A 6,644-nucleotide genomic window follows, 5' to 3' on the forward strand; every position below is an offset into this window, starting at 1 on the left:
AGGAATTACCTGGTCTCAGATATTTTGTTATAGCAGCAAAAAATGCACTAAGACAATAAGTCCCTCCTTTCCACTAATGCCCAATTCTGTGTTGTACCGAACAAGTCTAAAAATGTGTCTTAATACCTTGAGATCTGAGTGGGGACCTAGAATTCAGAGTGTGGTTATTTCATTTCAGCCTCCCAACAAACCTCATGATCAAAGTGGTCTTTACAATAGAGCAAAGAGAAGCTGGCAGAGCTTGACTAACGTTCCCACAGAGGGAGGCTCACCTGTGAAGGGCCAAGTGGGAGTCTGAGGGCACAGAGTCGATGCTTCCTCCTCCACACCTCAGGGTCTCATGTGATTCCTAGCCTTCCTAATTCCCTGGAAGGCTGTTCTTCCTCTGACATAGCAGATTGATGGCTGATGGGGATGCATAGGTAAGGCTCCACAGGCCACCTAAACAGGATTTGGAGGATTCCTGCCATTAGAAGGCCCTACAGAAGACTGCTGGGAGTCAGGATGGGGTAGGCAGCAGTAGCCAAGACTGCCTGGGGGCTTACCTGACACTGGTCCTAAAAGAAAAATGAAGTGGGGCTGGGGATTAGGGCTCAATGGTAGAGTGCTTGCCGCATATGCAGAAAGCCCTGGGTTCCATCCCCAGCACAGGAAGAAGGAAAGGGAAGAATGAAAGTAGCAGTCAAAGAATTCTCAGCAGTGTGGCAGCCTGTGGAAGGACTCTACTGAAATAACCAGAACTTTCCTACTAGCCAGCAAAAGAGAGATTCAAAAGTATCAGGCCAGCCTCTCAGTTACACTTGGCAACCCTCTACACAGCAATTCTGTGCTTTCTGGATAGTTGGTTTATACAGTTGTCCCTGGGTAGTCACAAGGGATGGATGCCTTCCAGGGCCCTCCCTCTTCCCCTAGAGGATACCCAAGTCCACCGATACTCATGTCCCTTATATAAAACCGAGTAGTACTTGCATAGAACCTATGCACATTCTCCCATAGAGTTTAAATTATCTCTAGATCACTTGTAATACCCAGTGCCATATAAAAGCCATGTAAATTGTCTATAATGATAAGGGGAAAATCCGTAGAAACTCAGTTCAGTAGCAATGTTTTTCCCAAATATTTTCCGTTCAGGGTTGGTTAAACTCGCACATGCAGAAGCCACGGAAATCGAGAGCCCTCTGTCTATAAACTGCATTGCTCTTTGGAAGTTTACCCCAGGCATATTTACTTCAACCACAGGAGGGCGCCGCGGTATCGTTAAAAAAAAAAAAAGGATCCTCACTGCAGCGGCTGGGAATAGACCCACGGATTTTTTTTTTTTTTAATAACAGATTGTTCTGATATGAACTCAAATGAGATTGTTCAGATTAGGAAGCTGTTCCAATCCCCTCATTATGCCAAGAAGAAAACAAATTCCAGGGAGTTTGTCCAAGGTGCACAAGTGGTTGGAAGTGGTTGGTACTGCACTGACCATGTCTCCCAAGAATCCGAGCAAGAGCCAGTGAGAGAGCAGGGCGCTTTCAGCCCAGCAGGGACACAAGAGGGGGAAACAGGAGCCCCACTGCTGTCACAGAATGAAAAGTCAGCATCGTCCCTGTATTTCAGGAACATTTGATATAATAGGAAAATTTTAAGAGTACAAAGCACAGGAAGAGCAGCTCACAGAAACACATGGTACTCAGAAGTGCTTAACTCAATGCAGCTGTAGCTTGCAAGGCAGAGTGCCCACGGGTGTCCTGAGTGAAGCCGGTGGCACCAGCGCCCGCTGAGCCGGCCTTGAGAAGAAGAAAGCCTGCGGGCCGCCTTTGTCTCCAGTAGAGATCCTTGGCTTCCAGCCCTGGCCCTCTTCTCCTCTGGTAATTGACAAAGTAGCTTCTGTTCTCCATTCAGGGTTGGAAGAAGGATCTGATTTAAACGATTATGAAGAAAGGACAGGAGAGACTTGGAGCAGCCCTCTTCAAGAAGCATCAAAGAAAAACTAAGGAGTCAGTCTCCCACTTATGTCAGTCCCGAGTTTCTGTCTGCCCATGGCTGGGGGTCCTCTTCAAAGCTGAGCTCCGAAGGACCTGTGCTGCCCACTGAGATAACTGGGCAGCCATCAAGTTCAAAGCCAGAGACACTGAAGCAAACCCACCCACAGATCTAAATACTGATTACCTGGGCCAGCACTTCCTCAACATTTCATGGGCACATTCCTTTTATTTTATTTTATTTTATCTTCTTTATTTCATTTTATTACAACTTTGCTCTATTCAATCGTGGTAATTCTAACTTAGTTGTAGTTTTATTGGAGAATGTGTAAGATAAATCTCCCAGTTATCAATCACAATTCTGGTCAGATATCAGACATCTGTATTGATGTAGATGATGAATTCATAGTTAAATTCATGAAGAAGCATTTAATTAAAGAGACAATTTCTTCTAGAGGCATATAATCTAAAACAAAGCTCACTTAGCTAGACAATAAAAGACAGTTACACTTTATCATTTCCCTGCTATGTGGTTTTTGTTTTGTTTTGTTTTCTACAACACAAAATTGTAATAACTAAATATAGTTTCAATCACAATATAAAAATTAACATGCACATGCACTAATACATTTAGTCGAACAATTTCACATTTAAATGCATATGTGTATATATGAGTGGTTTTGATATAGCTCTACAATAACAACAAAAGAAAACCACGATAGGCTTAATAAAAAAAAAGAATGGAAATGGGAACTAAAGATCAAGAGAAAAGAAAATAATGAGTATGATAATGCTAACACTTGACATAGTTTCTGTGATTTAAGTATCAAATGTAGCTTTGAATCTTTTTGAGACTAACGCCAAAATGGGAACAAGATAAATATGCATTATCATAAGCCTACAGAAGAGATAATGCAGACTTAAAATATTTTTCCCCAGAAACCAAATTTAAAACGAATTGTTCTCTGTAATAACTCATATGTATGGCTTTAAGTAAAAAAGAACAATATCTCCCATCTGAGTCTTTGCACCAATTGAAGGAGATAAGAATTGATAATAAGATTCGACTCAGTAAAGTTAATCTTGTGGGAGGCGAATAAACTTCTGAAAACACAATTTATTAAACATTCCAACAAATGGAGATTTGGAGAAAGAGATGCCTTTCCTGTCTACGTCATTGGGACCAAGGCCAATCCTAAATGTTGAAGACAGCCTGTTCCAATGTAAACTCAAATGGCATTGTTCAAAACAGAAGTCTGCAAGAATTCAGCATCTCTGATTTAAAATGATGAATGATTTTCATTAGCCATGTGCCTGGTCCTTTGGCAGCATCTTGCATACAGACACCAGGCCACTTAAGTGTGTCATCTGGTAGACGCTATGCATGAACAGAGGACATCTGAATGGTTCCTGTGTAACACAGCTTTATTTCATAATTGCATTTCTGGATTGAATTTTGAGCAGATGTGCATTGTTCTCTTTTTAAAGGTAGAAAGTAATGGAAAATGCTGTTTTGAAATTAAATAAGCACTTAAAAAATCAGCTTAGTTTGGCTTCTTCCCCACTCCCTTATCTTCTAAGACTCTCTTCTTTGCAGCAAAACATTCTATTGGAAACCCAACATGCCCACCGCCTTCCTACTCCTTCCAAAAAAAAAAAAAAAATCCATGGAAAATTTTCACTAACTAAAAGAAGTTCTTTACAGTTTGGTTTTATTTTTAAATAACAGCCATTACTTTATTTTTAAAGCATTTGTAATAAATTAATGAATTTCTGGGTTTGGATGCGCATCCCCCAAAGGTCTATGTGTTCAAGGTTTAGGAAGTGGTGGAACCCTTGGGAGGTAGGAACTAGTAGTAGAAGGGTAGGTCACAGGAGGAGTCACCTTGAAGTATATATTGGAATTCCACCTTTTCCTCTCTTGGCTTCTCAACTGCCTAGAGGAAAACAGGCCTCCTCTTCCAAGAATTCCCACCATGATATGCTATGCCATAACAGACCCAAATGTAACAGAGCCAAGGGATCATGGACTAAACTGCTGGGAAACCATGAGCCCCCCCAAAACAAAAAAAACCTTTCTGCATTTTAAGTTGATTATCCCCGTCATAGTGATGGAAAACTAAGATACCAATGAATACCTGTGCATCAGATTCTAATATGTCTGGACTCCAAACTCAAACAAAAAACTGCTGGGCTACAAAATAAAATGATCTTCTATTTTTCTATTCCCAAAGATACTACAATTTTAAAATTTTAAATCCAACAAAAGATGAACCATCCTTGAAAAGAGTGATCAGGGAAGAATTCATGGTGTTTCCCTAGCATAATAATTTTTTTGACAAAGAAAATATCAACGATTCTCACTATTCTCTTCTTTTCTCCAACCTGACAAATATTTATTCAGATCTAAATTGACTTCCTCAAATTTCACCATTGTTCCTGGTTTCTGTTAGATCTTTTTTGAAATCTTTGCATGAATTGTTGAAGGCTGAACAAAGAGAAAAATAATCTTGCCGGTGAATAAGACACTTGGACCCTCACAGAGCCAACATCGGCTCACAAACTCATCGTCTTCATCAGGCAGATTCCTGAGCACATTCTCACATTTTTGCTTTTAATCCTCCCTTGGCGACCTTCCACTCCGACATCATCTTTGGTGCAGAGAAACAGGCACGTTTCTCATCATCATTAATCCTGTCCTCAGGCAGGTGTGTAGCCACAGAGCACACAGGGAACAGGGTGGGGCAGCACCCCAGGGTGTGAATTTGTGCAGAGGAATTACATCTCAGGCTTCTTACACAGCTTTGACCACATCATGGACACCTGACCCGGTATATGTGAAGCTGTCTTGCAAACTGTGGGTATGTGGCTAAAAACACAGCACATAGAAACTAGCTCACAGGCATGTCGCACACTCACAATCAGATTATCTACTGCGGTTATTAACAGACAAGAACAATTACAGCATTTGTGACTCTGGTTTTGTTCAAACTTTCAACTCATCAAAAATGTAACAATCAACTAAAGAAGAAATGCTTAGTTTTTTTCTCGTGAAGAGTACTTTGATTTTCCTAATATAATCACTTTTTAAACCAATTTTATTCTGAACTCAACGGAGACTTGCAAAAGTTTCAGAAATAGAATTAAAGAGTGATTTTATGTCCTTCACCATATTTCACTAATGTTGACACCTTCTTTGACCATAGGACAATAATTGAGGATGGGAAATTAACATTGGTATGATTATTATTAACTCAGCCTCAGACCTGATTTGAATTTCACCATTTATTCCAATAATATTCTTTCCCTTTTCCAGAATGCTATCCAGGACCCCACATTGCATTTAGTTGTCATGTTTTATTATTACTGTTGAGGAAAGGAGTAAGTGCTAGAATTGTCAAAACAACATATCAGTGGTGGGGTAGCTGCCAGTCTCATCAACCTGCCAATTCTGGTAAGACTCATTGAGAATCCAGGGGCAGATATGGTCAAAAGCAGAGACTGACCTGGAGTTCAATCTATTGATCCCTACAGTCCCTGATATTACCACCATCAGAAATTATAACAGTTTACTTTGTATCTTTTTAAAAAATTTTTTTTTTAGTGTAGATGGACACAATATCTTTACTTATTTATTTTTATGTGGTGCTGAGGATTGAACCCAGTGCTTCACACATTCAAGGCAGGTACTCTCCACTGAGCTACAGCCCCAGCCCTTACTTTGTATCTTTTATATATTTCAGTTGCAGGGGATCAAGACTGATAATGACCAGTCTTCATTCATTTGATAAATTTTATTAAGCACCAATGATCGCCTTGTTCTAGGAATAAGATAATTAACCAGTGATTGTTACCCTTCAGGCAGTCACTGTTTTTATTGGAGAACTCTAGAAGCATACAGAAGGGGTAGCCCAAAAACTGAATCTAATTTTAAAGGTAAATTAGTCAACAGAGTTGGAGGGGATAAGGGAGGGAAAAGAAAGTTTTGGAAGATGGACCTTTTGGAAAGAGCAAATAACTTGAGCAAAGGCTTTTATTTGAGCAAAAGCCAAAGCATTTGGAAAACTGAGAAACATTTTGCATGACTGAGTATAGGGAGCCCGAGAGAGTTCTTTGAGAAGTACAGCTAGAGAGGCAATGAGGGGCCAGATCTTATATCATACAAAGAACCTCTTATGCCACACAAAGGAATTTGGATTTTTTTCCCCCTTCAGACATAAGGAAGCCATTGAAGGGTTTTAAAGGGAAGCAATGTAATCAGATTTACTCTTTGGAAATGAGACCTACTGATTAGTTAATGAGCTCATATTTCTTTTCTTGTATGTTAACCATTGTTTTATTGTTTGGCCTTGGACTATTATTGATTGAAATACCAAAATGATGGGAGTCAAGAGGCTGTGCCACTTAACCTTCCCAAGCCCCAATTTTATTTGCTTTTAAAACAGTGATTATATTATCTGCTTTACTTATTAAATTTGTGTAAGATTAAAGTAAGATAAAAGTAGAGAAGCTAGTTTATACAATTGCTATGGTTATGGCCATTGGATTCTATCAGTTGATGCCAAGAAGATTACAGATGAATCAGTATTTACTACTGGACCAGTTATGGACAAAGATACAAAATATAAGTTCTACCACTAACTTTATAAATCATTGAGCCTCTCCTTTTATTTT

The sequence above is a fragment of the Marmota monax genome, unplaced genomic scaffold, assembly GCF_021218885.2.
Source record: "Marmota monax isolate L192 unplaced genomic scaffold, Marmota_monax_Labrador192_F-V1.1 WCK01_AAM20220418_F8-fsc00043, whole genome shotgun sequence".
Classification (NCBI taxonomy): domain Eukaryota; kingdom Metazoa; phylum Chordata; class Mammalia; order Rodentia; family Sciuridae; genus Marmota; species Marmota monax.